The sequence below is a fragment of the Carassius auratus genome, unplaced genomic scaffold (genome assembly GCF_003368295.1).
Source record: "Carassius auratus strain Wakin unplaced genomic scaffold, ASM336829v1 scaf_tig00005954, whole genome shotgun sequence".
NCBI classification, from domain to species: Eukaryota; Metazoa; Chordata; class Actinopteri; order Cypriniformes; family Cyprinidae; genus Carassius; species Carassius auratus.
In genome coordinates this window covers 17,369-40,672 of record NW_020523716.1, presented here as the reverse complement: position 1 = coordinate 40,672, position 23,304 = coordinate 17,369, and the positions used below count along the sequence as shown (strand labels likewise).

At 36.7% G+C, this 23,304-nt stretch overlaps 3 long non-coding RNA genes across 3 annotated transcripts; 1 reads left to right on the top strand and 2 right to left on the bottom strand.

Moving 5' to 3' along the window:
• Nucleotides 1-768: 768 nt before the first annotated feature.
• LOC113071094 (uncharacterized) lies at nt 769-2,213 on the bottom strand. The gene is made up of 3 exons (XR_003280035.1): nt 2,183-2,213; nt 1,268-2,104; nt 769-1,106 (listed from the first exon to the last, which is right to left on the bottom strand). It is a non-coding gene; the product is annotated as an uncharacterized LOC113071094 (long non-coding RNA).
• A 2,569-nt stretch (nt 2,214-4,782) lies between these two features.
• Nucleotides 4,783-5,916, bottom strand: LOC113071093 (uncharacterized). The gene is made up of 4 exons (XR_003280034.1): nt 5,786-5,916; nt 5,608-5,712; nt 5,140-5,333; nt 4,783-4,934 (listed from the first exon to the last, which is right to left on the bottom strand). It is a non-coding gene; the product is annotated as an uncharacterized LOC113071093 (long non-coding RNA).
• A 10,012-nt stretch (nt 5,917-15,928) lies between these two features.
• Nucleotides 15,929-19,075, top strand: LOC113071092 (uncharacterized). The gene is made up of 4 exons (XR_003280033.1): nt 15,929-16,283; nt 16,586-16,728; nt 16,846-17,125; nt 17,816-19,075. It is a non-coding gene; the product is annotated as an uncharacterized LOC113071092 (long non-coding RNA).
• Nucleotides 19,076-23,304: the final 4,229 nt, after the last annotated feature.

Genomic DNA, 23,304 nt, shown 5'->3' with positions numbered 1-23,304 from the left:
GTTTAAAAAGTGTCTATGCATTTATTTGCAATCAAGTCAATGATATCGCTGTAGATGAAGTGACCCCAACTAAACAAGCCAGAGGCGACAGCGGCAAGGAACCGAAACTCCATCGGTGACAGAATGGAGAAAAAAACCTTGGGAGAAATCAGGTTCAGTTGGAGGTCAGTTCTCCTCTGACCAGACGAAACCAGTAGTTCAATTCCAGACTGCAGCAAAGTCAGATTGTGCAGAAGAATCATCTGTTTCCTGTGGTCTTGTCCTGGTGGTCCTCTGAGACAAGGTCTTTACAGGGGACCTGTATCTGGGCTCTAGTTGTCCTCAAAGTCATCAGAGGAGTAAAACCCCTGCAACACGCCTCTTTGTCCTCTCCCTCTGTAGCCTGCTCCATAATGCTTGTACAAGCTGTCACACTGGAGGCATCTGGATATTGAGTAAGGAATCCTGTACAGGGATCTGAAGTTCTCACTAAATGCCTTCCAGTTCACCACACCTGATAAATGTATATAATTAAAAAAAAAATCAGCTGATCTCATTCACAGCCAACTGTCTTTAAAGTGCAACAATGTACTGACCACTGTTACATGTCAATTGTGAAAGAAACAAACAGAGCTTCCATTTACCTAACAATGATATCAAGAAAAAAGGGAAGGGTAATAAGACAATAAAACCTACTGTCCCACCACCGAAAGTGAGCCTCTCAGCCGAAACTTTCCAAGCACACAATGTTGTTGAAGCAACTGCATGTAAGGGCAAGGGTGAGATTGCAACATCACCATCATGAACCACAACTTCCAGCAAGATTGCTCGGAGAAACTAGCGGAGGAAGCTGTGGAGGAACAAAAGTTGTGGACATAATAATCCAACTGCAGTTTAGAGATCGAATAAAATGGCAAATACATGCCTGCTGTATGTTCAGGGGTGTGTCACTGGCTGCAACTACAAGGAAGAGACAATAGAACAGCAGTAATTTGGGGAAAACAAACAAATAAAAAACATTTGTAATCAATAATGGAGCCCCTCAAACGAAGTAAACAATACCAGTGTCTTGTCTCTTGTCAGCCCCGATTCGCCTCTTTTTTCTTTGCTGGCTTTTCGTGAATGATCTTGATGGATTTGTGACATAAAAATACATGATTAAATATCAAGACAAATAGCGAACAATATCAAGATTAACTGCATGAAGGTAAGACCAATTTAAAATATCACCAATTGTAAATACATTTCGCCACCCAAAGAGATAAATATCAGGGGGGGAAATGCATACCTTGGTGGGATCAGATCCAGCAAAAGGGCAGACCACCATCTTCTAATACTTGGCATGTCTGACTATAGTTTGGAAAAGCACAAGTTTATCAAAACAAATAAACTGCAAACTTACAGAATATATTTTAATATGGTTGGTAAACCCACCTCTGGGAAGTCAAACGTTTCACCCAGGGTAATATAGAGAGCGAATGAAGTATTAATCACTGCACATGTGGGCTAAATTCTGACATGACATCTGCAGAACCAAAATAACTATTACTCCTACCATTAGTGTGAAGACTCCACAGCTACAAGACAACTCTTGTCGAGAAATAGAAAAAGGGAAAAAAAAGAACAGAACTGAATGTAGAACATACTTTTTTAGCACTCTAGGCAAAACCTGTATATGGCAATGTAAGTGCCATCACCAAAACCTGGGCTTCTCAGCGAATTGAGAAACTACAATTCACTCAATTTTGGCTTCATGATCTGAAACATGTTACCATGTGTTAAGTTGTTAGAGAATGCATGATATCAAGGAATAAATGTAGCTTTTTCCACTTTGTACGACAAATGTTTGGTTAAAGTAATGCAAAAGCAGACTCACACACAGCATCCAGTGTCCTGGCACATAAGATGGAAAGACCACAGCATCCTTGCTGCTGATTTCAGGATGTATGTATAGTGAAAATATTTGACACGAAAGTGACTTAAAATGTATGCAACATATTGAAGACGTTCCAGACCTGCTTAAAACTTAAATCATATATACAGGTAAGCTGTCCAGTGGATGTGCACAAATAGGAGGTAACCAGGTCACAATGACATGGCTGTTAACTGGATAGATGTCCACATTCTGGAAACACAAAGGGAAAATGTTTGAGTGTTTTATCTAAATGCCGTTATTTCTGCTTTTTAGACTTTGAGGTTAAACCTGTGAGAGGGCAATCCGTTGCAGAACACAAATCAGGAGTTCAGCACCTGTGGGGAGGGGGTGGATATCAATTCTACTTTAAATAGGACTTTCATGGTTTTAATATGGTTTATTGTTTAATAAACATCTTTAATGCCAGCATTTCTTACACTTCCTTCAACCTCAGAAAGTTCTTTCAGAGTTGTAAAGTCTTTGTTTTATTATCATGAGATTAGAAATGTTAAATTATTGAAAAGTAACATGTTCCTAGTGCAAATCTATCCAACTTTCTAATATACCTGGCATTGCACACAATGAATATTGCAGGATCTTTGACATACTGTATTACCTACGTTCCTCTATTGTAAGTTGCTTAGGATAAGAGTGTCTCATAAATGCATAAATGTAAGTTTAAATAAAAATGTCAAATTGAATCATAATGGAGGAGTGCAGTAAAATTACCAGTTTACTCTGTGATCGATTCAGTGGCTTGCTCCAGCAAGCTTTAATAGGTTTAAACAGGTGTAGTCTGGTTCTTTCAGGACCCCTGTTCTCCTTATCTAAAGACACAAAGACAAATAGACATATTTTAACTGTGCATAGCCATATAAAAATGTAAGATTCAAATTATACATTTATTGAACTTGCCTACAACCAGACGTCCAAGCGAATCTTTTTGGAGATTCACAGTAGTTTTTGAGTGGCAATTTTGGATTTGTTTCAGCATTGCTTTGTTTTTCTCCTCATTCTGAATGTGCAAAATATTTCTGACAAAAAAACATGTGAGTGATGGGAGACATCATATTCAGGAAGTAGTTGTTCTTCCTCATTCCAGAAAAAAAGCTGTTCTGCGGCTTGTGTGTTAACACTACCAGCCAACTCTGGAACAATCTGGATCTTTCTGAGTGAGTCTCGCACATCCTCAGAATTAGACTCGTGGTATTTGTCATATAGGGCATAGTGATCTGAGGATCCAGTCACTGGATGGCAACCAGTGTTGTGCAAGTTACTTCCAAACTGTAATACATTATATTTTACTTGTTACTGTCATTTAAAAGTAATTCCCTACATTACAATATTACTGTCTCAGAATTGTAATTCGTTACATTACCCCTGTATTACTTTTGAGTTTCTTTCAGTAGAACCAACCTAGTATACCATCAGTTTTCAGTTTACCGTACATGTTTATTTATTTATTTTTGCTATTTATTTGTTTTTATGCTATTTAAAAAAAGGGAAAAATTATACTTGAAATAAAACTCCACACTTCTGTATAGGGCTGGGCGATCTGAGGAAAAAATCATATATCTCTATTCTTTGTCTGATTTGCAGTATAAGGTAGTCTATATCTTGGTATTTTGGATTTGGATTAAACAAATAAAGTGAATGCAAGCATATAGGCATATATTAGGGTTAAAATCTCATTACATTGTAACATAACATTGCAATCTAATGTATATATATATATATATATATAAATTTTTATTTCCCCATTACACTTTACAGTTAGTGCTATCATACAAATACACTTACTTATAGGTTTAAAATTCTACATGTCACATTTAACGTCCAACTATAAATATTTCAGCAAAATGTATACATTAGTATTATAGCGCTCCTGTTTCATTGAGCTCATCTGTTTGGCGCGCATGCGCGGCTGCGCTCGAGTCTCGACTAGCGGAGAATCGCTGAAGCAAAAGTTCATGCACTTCTGACAGCAAAATGGAAATATTTCCATTGGTTTTTTAACATTTACAGATGGAGAATATACCTGTGCAATGTAAGTTATTCATTAAGGAAAACAGCACATTTCAAACACGTCTCTCAGTCTCTGTCAGCCTCACACGCAGCCTTTCTATCAGAGCTTCTAACGGGGCGAGCGCGAGCCGCTTTGAACTGAAACTATACACTATAGGCTACTAGGAAAGAAATAAAACGCAGAAATTATTTAAATGCAAAACAAACACCACAAGCAGCTATTGACTGACCACGAACAGGAAATATGACTTATTTGATTCATATTTCGATTTGTTATTGTCTTGTCTTTATTTATTTATTTTATTTTATTTTTTTTGAAAAATTACATTTTGGGCTAAAAGTGCATTGTAACCCAAACATTACTGAACATGTACCGAGTAAAATATTACTGAAAATTGATTAGTAATTCCTTACACTACTGCGTTTCAGCAAAAAGTAATATGTTACTGTAATGCATTACTTTTGTAATGCGTCACTCCCAACACTGATGGCAACTGACATCTTCATCCAACTTCTTTTCATTCAGTCAAGGCTAACAGTAAGGGTTCCACTCAGTCCTCAGATCGTCTTCTGTATCTTCTGCAAGCCGCCCGTCAAATGGTGCAAATGGCATTGCTTCTGGTCTCCGAACATTGGCATTGGTGGCCAGTCCTCTGGCAAAATCATAAATACAGATGTTTGGCATGTGTTTCCAAGATGTCAAAAAAGTCTCTAAGACTTTCAGCACGGATGAGACATTTCACACTGTAAACCACACCACAAGGACATAAAATGACTGGTCATCCACCTGGAAATAATAGTTTATTTAGTAAATGGAATGGAACTTAATAGCTTTCAGAATATGTGCTTTTTAACTCTGAGCACAACAAATTCCTGATTCTCCCCAAACTTTCTGAAATATTTTGTCATATGCAGTTCTGGTTTGCATCTGTCCTCTCAGTCTGGATAGAAGATCAGTCTTTGATCCTTGAGTAGCAACTCCACAGGCCTTGCTAAGTTTTCTAAAGTCAGCAACCTGATGTTGAATCACCAATATATTTGATACTAGCATTACAATTATCATTGCCACTGTAAAACTAGTTATTTGTATGTCAGTGCTAGGCATGACTTGAAGGTAACAACTAATTTAGACCTGTATGATAATGAATTTTTTTGTTTATCTTCTTGCCATCATTTTTTAATTGAAAAATGTAAGTTGAGTTGTTTAAGGTGTAAAATACCTTTAGCTTCATTAATTCATCACTTAGTCTTTCCTCGGTTATGTCCATTTCAGTGATGAGGTCTTGTGCACCTGTGCTCTGCACTTTTTGCCTCTCTGTGTTTAACACAACTGGTGCCTTGTGTGTGTATCTGCCGATCCAGGGGGCCCAGTATTCAGAATTGGGTTTTATATTTTAAGGATTTCTGTCCCCAGCTAAGATCATACAGGAAACAAGGAAGCAATTCAAACTCATGAAATGGGACTTTTGCTTGGAAGTTTTTTTTTTAGAAAAATAGTTCATGGTCATTTGCAATAAACTCTTTACCCTATTCGAAATAATGGCAACAGATATATTTTGCCTCATTCATCTAGCTGCACACAGCGGATCTGCATGATGTGAAGAACTCAAAAGTATTCATAAGAGACTGAAGTTGTTTAAATTCTTGTTCATAATGTTTAATTAAAAAAGCTATAGTAATAAACTTACTTTTCAACAAGCCAGCGGCGATCCTCTCCATTGAAAGAGTCTCCCAGAAGTCTTCTGAATTCACCTCACCATTGTAGGTTTCATGTGGTTCACTTATGTCACTGACTGGATAAAGAAAATAAATTACATTTACACAATTTAGCTGCAAACTAGAAAATGAACGTGTGACTTTTTTTACCTGGCATGCTGAACACTCCCTTTCTGTGTAAATCCATCACAACAACTGGAGGATGATGACCACATTTTAGACATGAAAAGTTATAATCATGGTGGGTCAGTGCCTCAAAATGTAAATATGCATGAAAAAACTCTAAGAGTCTTTTGCAAAATGTAACACACTCTTCCAACTGACACATGAGCCTTAGTGGGAATAAACATAAGAACATGTATCAGTGTTAGTTCATGATAAAGTCTTAAGTAGGGCTGGGACAACGCGTCGAGGTCGCAAAAAAATACGTCGACGCAAAATATGCGCATCGATTCGTCGACCTGTTTTTATTTCTCTAAAAAACGTTTGCAAAACGTTTACCTTATGTGTGCTGAATATACGCGATGGCCGGATCAACATTCTGTCCAACGTTTTTTTTTGGCGGCTGTCAAAGCCTTATTTGATCGGTGACTGATGTAGAATGACAGGGCGCATACGAGAGAGAGCCCCGGCTGCGCGCGCACTAACAGTCTTCAAACTACACGAGCGCTACTTGCTCTCTCTCTCTCTCTCTCTCTCTCTCTCCCTCGTGCATATTAACCAAAATCATTAGACATGATAGAAAAAGGGCGGAATGCCAAAGTTTCACGTGGAGCATTCTGAGATTTTTTTTCTCCATGACAGGCTGCTGGCTCCCACTGTTAATATTTTTTTTTTTTTTTTTTTTTTTTAAAGCACTCTCTGTATTAGCTTAAAGATCTCAAGTTTGGTTACTGTATTCTTTCAATTGCTCTAAACAAGTATTTTGGGTGACCTTTTTTATTGAATACTAGACATCAAGTTGTTGTTATTTTCATCTGAAAGAAGAGCTTTTTTTCAGTAAGCTAGGCCCTATGTGTTCGCACGTCCTGATTTTGCCAAGTTCGATGTGTTCCTAGGTCAACATATTTTGTTGACCCTGGAACAACATTTTACTCCAAAAATATATTCTTAACCATATCCCTACACCTAAACCTAACCTTAACCATGAGTAATCCCTAAAATCAGAGGAAATGATGATGTACAAGCACCAAACACTGATTTTAAGCATAAACTTCACAAAATCTATAAACTGGTTCTTCAAATCTGATTGGTTAATCACAATGTTGTTCCAGGAACATGTCTCACTTGCTAAAATCAGGTTCTGCTATGTGTTCAGTAAGCTTGTTTCAGTAAGCTATGTGTTTTCAAGGCTTCAAGGTTTTATTGAATGCTATCTCTTATATATAAAGTGCAAAGTAATGCATTCTTAGTCAGTCTTTTATTTTGTAATTTTAAGAGCAATAAACATATATTGCAATGTTAAGGAATTCATGTTTTTTTAAAACCTGTATAGGGTATATAATGAGATGCTACCTAGCTTTCGGGAGATCTCCTTGCAAGGAACTCTCGGCTTTGTTTTGCTTAAAATAAAGTCTTTTCTTCTGAGAGAAAAATCCCTGACTGGGTTTGATTCTTCGGAGAACCGGCAAAATACACCACAGAAGGCACTTCACACAACTCCAGGGATCTGTTGAAGATCTGTGAAAAGATGGGGGCCAGCTGGTCAGCACAGACTCAGCGTCCACACAGAGGTCCCGACCAGCAGCGTGGAAAAAGAAAAGGTACGCCATGTCTCCCTTGATGGACCCGAACAGCTTCCGGCCCTCTGCTCCTGTGATTACCCTGCCATGGTAATCACAGACGATGGAGCCCATGGCAAAGGGTTTGGTGGCAACAACTCCTGTGGTCAAAAGAAGGTACAATTAGTATTCACTCCAGGACTACAGATATCCGCTTACAAGAAAAAAATGGTATGTCTTTTTATGTATTATGTTTACATACCATGTCCTTTTGTGCCAAAGTCCTTGAGGGCCAGGCCTGTCCACTTTTGGTTCTGGATCGCATTGATGATCCATGGATCATACTCGCCTGCACTCTAGAGACGGGTCTCCACTTTGCCACTACGTCCTCGGGGCGAGGACAGTTGCCAGTCCAACCCTCTTTTTGTATCAGCAGTGACACCTTGCTGACAGTCGGGGGCCGTCTTGAACACTGGGCTGTCAAAGACAAATGTAAAATTAATATTCTTGTCCAAGATGAGAATTATGTTACCTTGATTATAGAAATAGGCATTCATTTTTTTATTATAATTTACATTCAGATATGTAAATCAACATGTATAAATTGTTAGTAGTCAATTAATGGGGAGATAATCGAAATCGAATCGGTCTGAAAAAATTTATCGTTAGATTAATCAATGCATCGAAAAAATAATCGCTAGATTAATCGTTTAAAAAATAATAGTTTATCCCAGCCCTAGTCTTAAGACTAATGTATTTTCCATTTAACAAATAACTAATTTAAGAAACAAAACCTGCACAGAATTCCTTATGAAAATACACAGAAAGACGGTTAGCAGCAGTTGATCATCAGAATTGTGAAGCCCATGCATCCAGTCCTGGTATCGGTAAAACATACTACAATTACTGCATTTCTTGCAATATGTGCATATTCCTGATGAAGTAAAAAAAAAGACATTAATAGGACATGTAAAATGATCACATGGCAATTATGATGTACTGCATACTTAAACCTACACTGCCCCAAATACTGTAGCAAGTGCAAACTAAATTAAAAACAATTACTGCACGGTAACAAGAACCTAGGTCTTAATGAATATTCACATCTATATGTAACAACTGACAAACCAACAATGCCTACCAGTCACTACACCAGTGAGCATTGCAACTTTAGCATTTCTGGTGATGAGGATAGGAGCACTGAGGCGAACAGGTCCAGGGCACTGAGAGCAGAACTCCTCCTCAGGAATAAGATGTTTAGGAATATCTTCCTCCTTTACATCTTCGGTAAAAACATCTGATAGTGTCTCAGGAAGCTTTTTATTATAGTAAATATATTGTACCATCTGCATCAGGCCTTCACCCTTCGGAGGATATTCCCACTGTTGGCCAGACATCATGACGTCCTCATGTTGTGATGGTTCTCTCACTGCTTCAGCTTGTGGCAGCGTTGTGAAGAGCTGCCGCTTCATTTGAAAGAGACTCCATTTTCCAATACTCTTATGCAGGCATGATTTTCTACCTTTGAGACAAGGACAATGCAAAGTGCTTGTCTTGGAATTGTAATTAACAATCTACTGTAATGTGAAACCTTTGGCTCATATACAGATATGTAATACTTGTAGTCAGGGCCTCCAATAGTAACAAGGCTTGCAAAGGTGGCACCTTTACTTTTAGACTGATCTCACCGTTTAAGGCATTGGTTTTTTCTTGTGCCACCAAACCATTTTTGCTCAACCATCTCAGTTAACATCTTCTGATAAATCTTCATTAGGTGCAATAACACTGGAGTAGTCTACTGACCTTAGATGAACACACGGTGTTCCCAAAAGGTCACTCCTTTGTGTTGCAGACATCCATTTCACACATAACCTTCTGTGATGAGCCCCAAATTTTTTTTGCCACATGAATGGGGATACAGGGCCCACGAAACGTTTTAGCCACTACATATATCCCATTCTTTTTATCAGCACACTGTGCTGGTAGATGAGAAGTTGAAGTAATGGGATTTATGGCTTAATGTTTACGCTCAATGTGTTTTTTATGTATTTTTTGAATTCAGACTTACTCCACAGTGAGGGCAACTCACAGTGATTTTCTTTCTCTTGATCACTAGTGGAGCCGCTGATTATACTGGACGAGCGACTGGTAGCTGTAAAGATGTTTCTTGTGCTGGACGAGCGACTGGTTGCTGTGAAGATGTTTCTTGTGCTGGACGAGCGACTGGTTGCTGTGAAGATGTTTCTTGTGCTGGACGAGCGACTGGTTGTAGATCAGCAGTAAAAGCAGACATGGGTTGTTTTTTGCAAAGATGCTCTTTTAAGGCACCTTTATTTATGTAGGTCTGTGGACACTGACAGCAGTGAAATTGTTTGGCCTTTTGACCACAGTCAAGGCCACAGCTGTAACAATCTAAAATGGAGGTTAAATTTTTTTAATTGTTAATACACATTTTAAACCTTTTACACGTTTAGACATATCTTTTATAGACATTTTTTGAAGTGGTGCTTACACACTTCATGTTCAACAGATCTCAGTTTATGTCCAGCTATATGGGTCATTATTTGATGATACTGGCATGGCTTGTATGTGTCACATGAGCAGAAAGGGCATGTGAATAAATTAGCATCTTCACGGCAGCGCAGTGGTTGAGGATCTTTACCTCTCCGCTGAACTGTTATGTGCTGAAATAGCACAAAGATAAAATATCCACGCATTTCTATTTAAGACACATTCTTTCCACAACATTTTACTAAAACAATTAGCATTCTAAATTCACAAGGTAACTACCAGTTTAAACTCGATTAACAATTGTAACTTAGTTAATTATTTAATTTAATTGATTCCTGAATTGACTAAAATGTGTGACAGGAAAGTTAAGCAAGCTGTCATTATCTACACTGGAGAGGTAAACCATGGTTTCGTGGCTAAAGCAATAGGCCTATATCAGGGAGAATAGAACATGTAGGCTAATAATGCATGATCCTAGATTGTGCCTAAAAGGAAATAGTTTGGAGCTTTTAATAACTTAGTGGGGTAGCAAGATAGAAAAGTAACACAAATTAATCAAAAACAAATTGGCAACAATACCCTTACATTCATATGTACTGTAGGCGATCTCTCATTAGCAGACGGCGCTTGTGCTTAATTTCCGCATCACTTGCTATACTTGGGTTGATGGGAAAAATGCATTTCGGAATCGCCTACTCAATTTGAGCAAATCAGAGAAAGAGATAGAAAAACACCTATTTCAGTTTGAAGATGCCAAAAAATTGGGAAAAGCCTCTTTTAGTTCCGCAGAGACCTCCTTCTCATATCGTGCGCCACTGATAAAGGCCAAAGTATAATTTGACCATCCGCATCCGTGCACCGTCCACATTATGTAATTTTCGTTTTCAAGAGGGCTTGCGGACAGCCGCGCATCCATCCACGCGGTTTCAAAAAGTGCCGTGCCTGCATGCAGACAGGGTGCGCGGCTATGGCAAGCCAAAAGGGTCAGAATTACGCCTAGATTAAACGCGTTTGCATACAAAACGCCGTTTTTTACGGCGTTTAAAACGGTATTAGCGCCGTCAAATACGCCGTCCTTATAGCAGACGCCGTAAAAAACGCGCGTAAACCGTAAAAAACGCCGCAAAAAACGGCGTTTTAGTGTTTGTAAAAAGCGCCGCTTTTAACGCCGTCGGCTTGCCACAGGACGCCGTAAAAAACGCCGTTCTGAATGCACAAAAGCGCGCGTTATTTACGGCGTTTTCCTTGTAGTATAATGAGCCACGCCCGCTGATTTCCACAGCCAGTAATAATGAACTGTTCTCACCCAATCAAAGACGAACAGAACCAGACCAGACTAATTTACCACAGATCGTTTAAGCGGAAGAAGTGCCTGTGAACTGATAGGAATATTAAGTAACTTTTTATATATTTTAATCGCTACAAACATTGAACATAGGCCGATTACACATCTTTATCCTACTTGAATGTAACTGTTAATTATTTAACAATTACAAACCCTAGTTTATATATCATTTACTACCCAAATACCTTTTATGTATATACATAAAGTGCTGGTTCGAAATATTCAATTAGCTTTGAGTCATTTAATTTCCAATACAAGAAATCATACATGATAACGGAAGTCGACCAGAGAGTGTGTAAAAGCTGTGCAGCTACAGAAGTTGGAGGCAATGGTCCTAGTCTTTTTGACCACTATACACCGCTACAACCGCTGGTTCGAGCCCCGCTCCAAACTGATTCTGGTATACAGGGGAGTTTATTTGCTGTTTAACAAACAAATATACGTTGAGGCATTGCTTCCACACATATCATTTTTTTCCGCTCTCATGATAATAATGAGTTGTTTAGTTAAAACGGCATATTTTCTCGTAATAACGAGATGTTACGTCCTTAAAACGACACATTTCTTTCTCAACAACATTTCATAAAAAACAGTATGATTTTCCTGTTATAGATTACATAATGTGAGCAAGCGAAGCGATTGTCCAAGCTGCTGTCGCCGTGGTCCTGACATAAAAGAGCATCTGCACGCTACTGAAATTCGAAGAATACACTGTTTTAAATGTATAGTAATATTTTTACTGTAACGTCATGCTTATTTGGATTAATCTCCAATCTTACTACAATATTCTATCCAATAACTGCATTCAGACCAAGAGGATATGACATGATCAAATCAAACCAGTTACAAAAAGAAAAAAAGAGGAGTGACAGTTTGATTCTATTATTATTACATCACTATTATTAATATTTCGTTCTGTCTGAAAAACGGAAAAACGAAAATGAAGCTATATTTTTCGTATTTTTTTGTTTGTGGATAAAAATGATCTTATGCATTTGTGCGTGAGCGGCCCTGAAACGCCACTTTTCAACTCAGCCTGTCTTCACTGTCTGTCCTAAAGCAGAATAAGAGTTCATCTGATACAGCTCTGCAATTTAGTCACATCGTTTCTTCATATTGTTTGGCTGTTGCGACTATATTTCTTGCAAATATAGATCTCATATAAAGAGCAACACTGCACTTCTAGGGTCGGTGGCGTCTGGGCTTCTTATCTGCATTGTCCTCGCCTCACACCCACGCTCAGCGCAGCCTATTCCTTAAAGCCTGGAATATACCCCACGCCCAAAGATTCGATGCGACGCACGGCTCGATTCAGGTAAAGATAGCAATGTATAGTCAATAATATATAATAATCGGACTAAAAATGGGCCTAACGCCGCCCACGCATGTGAAAGAAATGTGAAAGAAATATTAAAGAATAGTTTATTTGCTTATTTGTTTTTACCCACGAAAAAAACATCTAGCTTAATTTAATTTTTCCGTTTCTCAAACAAAACAAAATAACAACAACAATAATAATAGTCTAATAATTATAAAATCAAACCGTTTGTCACTCAAATAAATAAAATATAAAAAAAAAAAAACATTTTTTTTAACAGCAGAGAGAAGTGCATGTGGGTGACATAAAACAATTGCATGTGCATGTCAGTGCTGCTATATTGTTAGCTAAAACTTTTTAAAGGCTCAAATGAAATAAAATAAAAATTTAAATAAAAATAAAACAAATCTATTAGATTAAAAACTTAAACTGAAAATAAAGATGCTGCCTCCACAACAAAATAAATTAAATAACTAAATTAAGTAAGTTCTAAAGAACAACAAAAAATAAATAAATATTCTGTCAAATACAGAGTTTTAAACAGTATCTGCGCCGCAAAATACGTCGTTGTGATAACAAACGCCGTAAAAAACGTGCGAAAATACGCCAGTGACGCCGTATTTGACGGCGTTTTAGTGTGTATGAAAACGCCGTTTTTTACGCCGTTCATGTTGCCATATGACGGCGTAAAAAACGTCGTTTTGGTTGCACAGAGAACGCGTTACGGCGTTTTGCTAATAGTATAATGAGCCACGCCCACTGATTCCTACAGCCAGTACGTATGAACGGTTTTCCAATCGGCCAATTGTAATGCTGCTCATTAAAACTGCTCAGTCGGTGCCACATTATTTTATATTTGCCCGTTACATTTTTATTTTGAGCAAATCTGAGTCGTGATACTCTGTTCGTGTTTTCTGGATAATCGCAAATGTCAGTACAATTTAAATGAATTAAAGATTGTTTAAAGCAGTGGTTCTCAAAGTGTGGTGCGAGTAGCACTAGTGGTACTCAGACTCCCTCTAGTGCTACGAAGAGGAATCACTAAATGAAACATTAATGAACGTTAATAAATTTTAATTTGATCTTTATTTGAGTAAAGTTGTTTTTTTTGGTTGTGTTGTTGTTGTTTTACATCTAAGTACAGTACAGTTTTTATTTCACTTTTGGTACAACACATTTTAATTCAATCATTTTTTTTCATTTACCGGTATGTAAGCACAGTACAGTGTTAATGCTCAAACTGTGTATTTACAATGTTGAAGTGGCTGACAACAATAAATAAAACTGCCTCGTGTAAAACTGTGCAGAGCTGTAGCTGAATAGTTAGGCCTACGCTGCTGAAATGTAATGTTGCTCATTATGGTGCTGCTTGGAGAGCCAAATATTTTCTGAAGTGGTTGGTATAAAAAGTTTGAGAACCACTGGTTTAAAGAAATGGTATAAAATGAATTCATGCTTTTTAAGAACTTCTCAGTAAAACATTTATTCTTTCCCCTTGTAGAGTCATCAAGGATCCAACTTATTATGCAATAAATTATGCAAAAAATATTTGGCAGAAGAGCTGGGCCAACAGATGAAACTGGTTCACTTTCATTAAATGGACAAAACATAGACCTAACCTTTTCAAGTTTGTTTAGAGTATGTCCCGTTATACATTATTACTTTCATGTTTTTATTTCTTGACTCCAAAAAAAAAAAAAAAAAACTGTCCCCAAAACATACAAATTTTTTTTTGGGAAAGTTGGTCATGTTTTTACATTTTTATAGACCCAAATAAGTGCTGCTTGTGGCAATGACTTTAATAGTCATTATTTTAATATGTAAATATGTTAAGATGTTGTAGTAGTCATTTTAATTTTAGGTCATGTGAATCAATGTCTGTGTTTAGGTCTTCTGGAATGTTGGTGAAATAAAAGTGCCAAGTTTCCACACCAAATTTGTTTTCTAATTTATTATTTAACAGTCAAATACATTCAGATCTTGCCCCACAATTTTTAACAGAGCTGAAAGGAAACAAAAAAAAAAAAGAAAAAAAAAAGGTGACGCTTATACCTTCCCAAATCCGAGAGATCCTTTTATTGCAAGGAGCATTAATTCCCTGAATTCCTCTTCTTCTGACACACCTCTTGGCAGGTAGAGAGTCAGGGCACAGGTTGAAGCATATGGAATCCTTCAGGTAGGCTCCTCTTGGTCATAACATTCCACTTGGCACTTTTGCTAAAAAGCAAATTATTAACCACCACCTCCCACAACTGGCCACAGTAGTTCAGCCCAGAAGTGAACTGCTGGATCTTACTAGCCAGATTCAGATTTTAGTTTTGCTTTAAATAAGTTATAGGCTTAGCATTTAAAATAAATGTTGTTCGTAAATAATTGCAATATAATTTATTTTATGACATACAGTTAATTAAAACACGAGGAAGAGGGTTTTTCCTAATAGCAGGACCTTTGCAAATGTTTATTGAACTGAATCAATATAACAAGTACGGTATTTTGAGTGAGTTTACTATTAATAGTAACTAAAATTGTAACTATTTTCTCATTTTGCTCTATTTTGACAAAAAGAGTCCAAACAAAGCCACAGCAGAACAATGTCCTCTTCAAGCAACAGCAGCCTTTGGTATTAAATGATTCACTTTATTCCTCATTGAATGAATCAGCCATTTGAATTAATGATTTAATGTCTTACTCTAACCTCTCTTCTTTGAAAATTTACATTTCAGGATGCAAAATGTTCAGCAATATAATAAAAGAGATAATTAAGAATAGAATAAGAATATTCAACTTAGTGCTAAAGACAGCACACAAATCCAAGGTTCAGAAACAGGGGTGTCTTAACTCAGTCCTAGAAGATCACTGTCCTGCAGAGTTTAGCTCAACTTGCAATACACCGGACTAGAAGTTTCCAGTATGCTGTTGAGGGTTTAATTGCGGTTGGAGAAAAATGGTTGCAGGACAGCGCCCATGTTTTATATAATCTGAAACAAAGCAATCCTTACCTCACTAAAGTTGATTGTAGTACACCAGAATCTTCTGTCAGCTGTCAGATTTCCACAGCCAGTAATAATGAACTGTTCTCACCCAATCAATGATGACCTGACTCAGACCAGACTAGTTTACATCCGAGTTCGATTGTTATTTTAATCACTCGATTGGTTGGTTGGTTGATATGAAGATGGCCAGGAGAATCTTTATTTTGCGTTGTCAGCAGAGGCTGAACAATTGCATTCGACAGCTGACAGAAGATTCTGGTGTACTACAATCAACTTTAGTGAGGTAAGGATTGCTTTGTTTCAGATTATATAAAACATGGTGGGCGCTGTCCTGCAACCATTTTTCTCCAACCACAATTAAACACACCTGATTCAGCTAATCAAGCCCTCAACAGCATACTGGAAACTTCTAGTCCGGTGTATTGCAAGTTGAGCTAAACTCTGCAGGACAGTGATCTTCTACGACTGAGTTAAGACACCCCTGTTTCTGAACCTTGGATTTGTGTGCTGTCTTTAGCACTAAGTTGAATGTTCTTATTCTATTCTTAATTATCTCTTTTATTATATTGCTGAACATTTTGCATCCTGAAAATTCAGTACTTATAAGTGGCTTTCTTTTTTTTAAGGCTAGAAACAATATAGAGAAGCATTGAATGGGCGAGAGGAAGGCTGATCACTGCACCAGAAGCAGACGAGTTACTCCAAGATCTCAATGAATATATAGCAGAGGTACAAAAGCATAGGCAGCATGGACAACAAGGTAAGTAATTTCTAAACTATTTGTCTTCTGTCTAAACCCTCTAGCTATAGCTTTCAAATTGTCTGTCTAGCAGGTTCTAAGTATAAAAGATCCCATATTAACTTTTAGTGAAGATTAATTGAAATGGTGAACTGAATTTATTACATTTAGCCATTCTGAATAGATTATCTCTGATGAGATTGTCTCATCACTTTAAAAATCTTAGTACATTTTAAAATCCTTTTTTTTTCTTTTGGCCTGATATTGTATAAACTATTGTGGCCTAAAGCAGATCATAGATTTACAATAATTTATTGTTGCAGCCAGTTCCAGATCTGATCGAGGTGCACCCCATTACAGCATCACCAGAGAGCAACTTTCTTTTCTGAGGACATGTGGTTTTAGTCTTCCTTCAATAGCAGAGATTCTGCAAGTGTCTCTGGCTACCGTCAAACGCCGCATGGAAGTAAGTTTGGTTTTAGAATTAGCTTTTTATGACTTGTCATGCATGAAAAGAGCATTTAGAATGAATTGTTCAAAATTAGTTTAAGCAATAATACTTATGTTTACATGTTTGTTCCAGGAGATTCCATTTGAATCGCTCTCTGACTTAATCTGAAATAACCGATGTAGATCACAGACATTGTGGATGGAAATGACCAGCTGGGATCGGAGGCTGTCAGGGCACAGTTACGGGCAGGTGGAAATCGTGTACAAAGACACAGAGTACGCAGGAGCTTGGTTCAAATTAACCCAATTGCAGCAGCACTACGGGCCATGTCACAAAGACCACACAGAAGGTTGTATAGTGTTGCTGGTCCAAACTCCCTGTGGCACCTAGATGGCAACCACAAATTGATAAGGTAGATATCAGATTTTTTTTTATTTTATTATTTTTTTTTCTTTTCACGTGGTAACAACCCTATTATGACTAATTGAATCAAATGAAATTTAAGAAAATGGAAAATATTATTTAAGGTACCAGCACAATAACACGCACAGCAAGATATCCTCTAATTATCATTAACAATAAAACCACAGAAAGTATTGATGTAATTTTGTCAATATTGCACACCCCTAGTTTTTATCCTTTCAAAGAGATTTTTAACTAAATAAAATTGTGTATGATTGAACGGATGAACCCGTCATAGATTGTCACTGGCAAAAGGGATACATGAACCTCATGATTCTGCCCCTTCTAAGGCTAAGGAAAAGCATTGCAGTGGCAATGACAGGGTTTTGTGAGTACTGCATAAACTAAAGAGTTTCTGGAAAAAAAATGTTTGGATTTGGCTGTTTTTGCAGCAAATGACAATCAAATGTTAAAGGGATTGTTCACTCAAATGAAATTCGTCACATTTACTCACCCTTAATTTGTTCAACACTTGTATGAGTTTCTTCCCTTGATCACAAAAGAATACACTAAAAAGAACGCTGGTAGCCATTGACTTCCATAGTATAAATACTATGAACTTTGAAAGTTGACTTGTCTTTTAATGTCTCTTTTTTTTTTTTTTTTTTTATTTAAAAGCCATTTTTCTCTTATGTTTTAGATGGAGAATTGTCATTCATGGTGTTATAGATGGCTACAGTCATCTCATAGTCTTTCTCCATGCCTCAAACAACAACCACAGCAGCACTGTAATGCCTTCTATGGTCAGAACAGACCATGGAGGAGAAAACCATGATGTCTGTGTGATGTTGAACATTTTCAGGGGCTCAGAGAGAGGCAGCGCAATAAGAGGCAGGAGCGTTCACAACTAAAGAATTGAGAGGCTCTGGGGTGACATGTGGCGGGGATTGACTAATGTATATTACAATCTCTTTCACTTCCTGGAGGCTGAAGGTATCTCTGACATAGACAAAGAAATGCACATATGGGCTCTTCACTTTGTCTATGTGCCGAGGATCAACAGGTGTTTATCAGCCTTTACTCAACAGTGGAACAACCATGGGCTGAGAACAGAACAACACCAGACACCCATGCAGATATTTGTTCGAGGCTGCCTGGAACAACAAGGACAGCGAACCACTGCAATGGAAGAGATCTTTGGCAGAACAGCTGGACCAGCAGATGAACCTGTTCTTCAGGCACCGGCAGCAGAATCAAGCTTGCAGGAGGCACCAGTGTTTGACTGGCCAGAGGGAGTAGCTGTTCCTCAAAGTGACTTCACATTGGAGAGTGCTGCCTTAGAGCAACTTGTTGCACAAATTAATCCACTTGGTGGTTCAAGGGGACAACTCAGAGTGGATGTCCTTCAAAACATTTTATCTCTTTTGATGTCTCTGAATCCCCAACATTAAAAAAAAAAATGGTTATTTCTGTAATCACAGATTATGGTCACCACTGACTAATTATATGGACACTGAATTTTTGGTGAGCCAACCACTGAAGTTTGTCGTGGGTGTGGATAGATCCACTTGAAGTTATATTTTGAGTAGCGGTTACAATATTTAAGTATGGTTAAAGGGTTAGCTCACCCAAAAATTAAATTTGTCATTAATTACTCACCCTCATGTTGCCCCAAACCTGTAAGACCTTTGTTTGTCCTCAGAACACAAATTAAGACATTTCTGGTAAAATCCAAGGATGATCCACATAAGCAGCAACGGTACTGCATCTTTTGAGGTCCAGAAGGGTATTAAAAGCCATTGATAGTGTTTCAACATTAATATTATAAAGTGACGTGAATAGTTTTGGTGCGCAAAAACAAAACAACTTTTTCAACTATCTAGTGAAGGACGATCTCTGAACAATATTTCACGAAGCTTCAATCCTTTATGAATCTTGTTTAGAATTAATATCATATTTCATCTAAAATATCTATCATTTGTGTTCTGAGGACTAACGAAAGTCTTACAGGTTTGGTACATTATGAGGGTGAGTAATTAATGACAGAAATTTCATTTTTGGGTGAACTAACCATTTAGGATGGCATGAAATTTTAAAGAAACATCACCAATAGCATGTTCACCATTTGGAACTTGAAAATAAAAGTTTCTATTTCCCACATTAAGTGTCCTCTGATTTACTTGTACATCACCAGAAAATATTTACCGGAATTGTCATTTAAAAATGTAAAAATACTTTTTTGGATTATTAAAAATTATTTTTTATATTTCATAAGAACATCCATTTTATATAAAATACTAAAGGTATACTTGAGTTATTAAAGCCAACATTCCTCTCATCTTCTGTAGTTCTTGCATTCCTTGGTGCAGGGGCTGGGTAGGTGGGTTTAAACGCCTCTATTTCATCTGTCAATCACATTAAATACTCAGTGATTTGTTTACAAAGATATGAACAGTAACATTTTACTTAAAGGTATAGTTTGTCCAAAAATGAAAATTCTCTCATTTACTCTCAACCCTCATAAAATTCCTTTGTTCTGCTGAACACAACACATTTGAAAATGTCAGAAACCAAACTAAACAGATCTTATTCCTCCATAGTACTTATGTTTCCTACTATGGCAGTCAAAGGGGGATGAGATCTGTTTGTTAAATGACATTATTTCAAATGTCTTGTGTTGAGCAGAACAAAGGAATTTATACAGGTCTATAAAAACCTGTATAGAAGGGTTTAGAATAAATGATGTGAGAATTTTTCATTTTTGGGTGAACCATCCCTTTAATCATTCAGGATTATTGAATATGACATAATTAGTGCAGGGGTGTCCAAACTCTGTCCTGGATCCTCTGTACTGTTCTGCAGAGTTTATCTCCAACTTACCACAACACAACTGCCTGGAAATTTCCTGTAGGTCTAAAAACCTTGATTAGTTGGATCAGGTGTGTTTAATAGGGGTTGGAGCTAAACTCTCAGGACAGTGTCCCTCCAGGAGCAGGATTGGACAGCCCTGGCTTAGTGACTTTAAAATGTTAATTAAGTTTTAGAACACTTAGCCTACACCTTCCCAAAGCCAAGAGATCCTTTTAGGGCAAGGATTTTAATTTAGTTAGGCAGTTTAAATTAGTTTAAATTTGTGTATATTACATAGCTACTATTCTGGACTGACTTCAGTCTTTGTTAAAATGTATCTATCCTTAAAGTTCTGTGTAAGTCAAAAAATGTTCTTTAGCGACTATTTGAAGTTAGACTCTTCTCATTTTAAATTTCTTCTTAATTAAGTCTACTACTACCTTGCCAAATTTTATAATCACAAATGTAAATTTTCAAAGAAGAGAGGTTAGAGTAAGACATTAAATCATTAATTCAAATGGCTGATTCATTCAATGAGGAATAAAGTGAATCATTTAATACCAAAGGCTGCTGTTGCTTGAAGAGGACATTGTTCTGCTGTGGCTTTGTTTGGACTCTTTTTGTCAAAATAGAGCAAAATGAGAAAATAGTTACAATTTTAGTTACTATTAATAGTAAACTCGCTCAAAATACCGTACTTGTTATATTGATTCAGTTCAATAAACATTTGCAAAGGTCCTGCTATTAGGAAAAACCCTCTTCCTCGTGTTTTAATTAACTGTATGTCATAAAATAAATTATATTGCAATTATTTACGAACAACATTTATTTTAAATGCTAAGCCTATAACTTATTTAAAGCAAAACTAAAATCTGAACTTTCTCCTCTCATTTCCATGAGTTAATCGTGACATAGTGTAACATTTGGTTGATAAACTATATACCTATTTATTATGTAAATAATGCTTTTTACTTCTCTTGTGTACTTCTTTGTACTAACGAAGCATTTATTTCATATTAGTATATTACCCTTGTGATTACTCACTGGAGTAATCTAGATACTGTTTTTTGAGTGGCTAGTATGATCCAGCAGTTCACTTCTGGGCTGAACTACTGTGGCCAGTTGTGGGAGGTGGTGGTTAATAATTTGCTTTTTAGCAAAAGTGCCAAGTGGAATGTTATGACCAAGAGGAGCCTACCTGAAGGATTCCATATGCTTCAACCTGTGCCCTGACTCTCTACCTGCCAAGAGGTGTGTCAGAAGAAGAGGAATTCAGGGAATTAATGCTCCTTGCAATAAAAGGATCTCTCGGATTTGGGAAGGTATAAGCGTCACCTTTTTTTTTTCTTTTTTTTTTGTTTCCTTTCAGCTCTGTAAAAAATTGTGGGGAAAGATCTGAATGTATTTGACTGTTAAATAATAAATCAGAAAACAAATTTGGTGTGGAAACTTGGCACTTTTATTTCACCAACATTCCAGAAGACCTAAACACAGACATTGATTCACATGACCTAAAATTAAAATGACTACTACAACATCTTAACATATTTACATATTAAAATAATGACTATTAAAGTATTAAAAAATTTTTAAACTATTAAAGGCACTTATTTGGGTCTATAAAAATGTAAAAACATGACCAACTTTCCCAAAAAAAAATTTGTATGTTTTGGGGACAGTTTTTTTTTTTTTTTGGAGACAAGAAATAAAAACATGAAAGTAATAATGTATAACGGGACATACTCTAAACAAATTTGAAAAGGTTAGGTCTATGTTTTGTCCATTTAATGAAAGTGAACCAGTTTCATCTGTTGGCCCAGCTCTTCTGCCAAATATTTTTTGCATAATTTATTGCATAATAAGTTGGATCCTTGATGACTCTACAAGGGGAAAGAATAAATGTTTTACTGAGAAGTTCTTAAAAAGCATGAATTCATTTTATACCATTTCTTTAAACCAGTGGTTCTCAAACTTTTTATACCAACCACTTCAGAAAATATTTGGCTCTCCAAGCAGCACCATAATGAGCAACATTACATTTCAGCAGCGTAGGCCTAACTATTCAGCTACAGCTCTGCACAGTTTTACACGAGGCAGTTTTATTTATTGTTGTCAGCCACTTCAACATTGTAAATACACAGTTTGAGCATTAACACTGTACTGTGCTTACATACCGGTAAATGAAAAAAAATTATTGAATTAAAATGTGTTGTACCAAAAGTGAAATAAAAACTGTACTGTACTTAGATGTAAAACAACAACAACACAACCAAAAAAACAACTTTACTCAAATAAAGATCAAATTAAAATTTATTAACGTTCATTAATGTTTCATTTAGTGATTCCTCTTCGTAGCACTAGAGGGAGCCTGAGTACCACTAGTGCTACTCGCAACACACTTTGAGAACCACTGCTTTAAACAATCTTTAATTCATTTAAATTGTACTGACATTTGCGATTATCCAGAAAACACGAACAGAGTATCACGACTCAGATTTGCTCAAAATAAAAATGTAACAGGCAAATATAAAATAATGTGGCACCGACGGAGCAGTTTTAATGAGCAGCATTACAATTGGCCGATTGGAAAACCGTTCATACGTACTGGCTGTATGAATCAGTGGGCGTGGCTCATTATACTATTAGCAAAACGCCGTAACGCGTTCTCTGTGCAACCAAAACGACGTTTTTTACGCCGTCATATGGCAACATGAACGGCGTAAAAAACGGCGTTTTCATACACACTAAAACGCCGTCAAATACGGCGTCACTGGCGTATTTTCGCACGTTTTTTACGGCGTTTGTTATCACAACGACGTATTTTGCGGCGCAGATACTGTTTAAAACTCTGTATTTGACAGAATATTTATTTATTTTTTGCTGTTGTTTAGAACTTACTTAATTTAGTTATTTAATTTATTTTGTTGTGGAGGCAGCATCTTTATTTTCAGTTTTTAAGTTTTTAATCTAATAGATTTGTTTTATTTTTATTTAAATTTTTATTTTATTTCATTTGAGCCTTTAAAAAGTTTTAGCTAACAACATAGCAGCACTGACATGCACATGCAATTGTTTTATGTCACCCACATGCACTTCTCTCTGCTGTTAAAAAAAAAAATGTTTTTTTATATTTTATTTATTTGAGTGACAAACGGTTTGATTTTATAATTATTAGACTATTATTATTGTTGTTGTTATTTCGTTTTGTTTGAGAAACGGAAAAATTAAATTAAGCTAGATGTTTTTTTCGTGGGTAAAAACAAATAAGCAAATAAACTATTCTTTAATATTTCTTTCACATGCGTGGGCGGCGTTAGGCCCATTTTTAGTCCGATTATT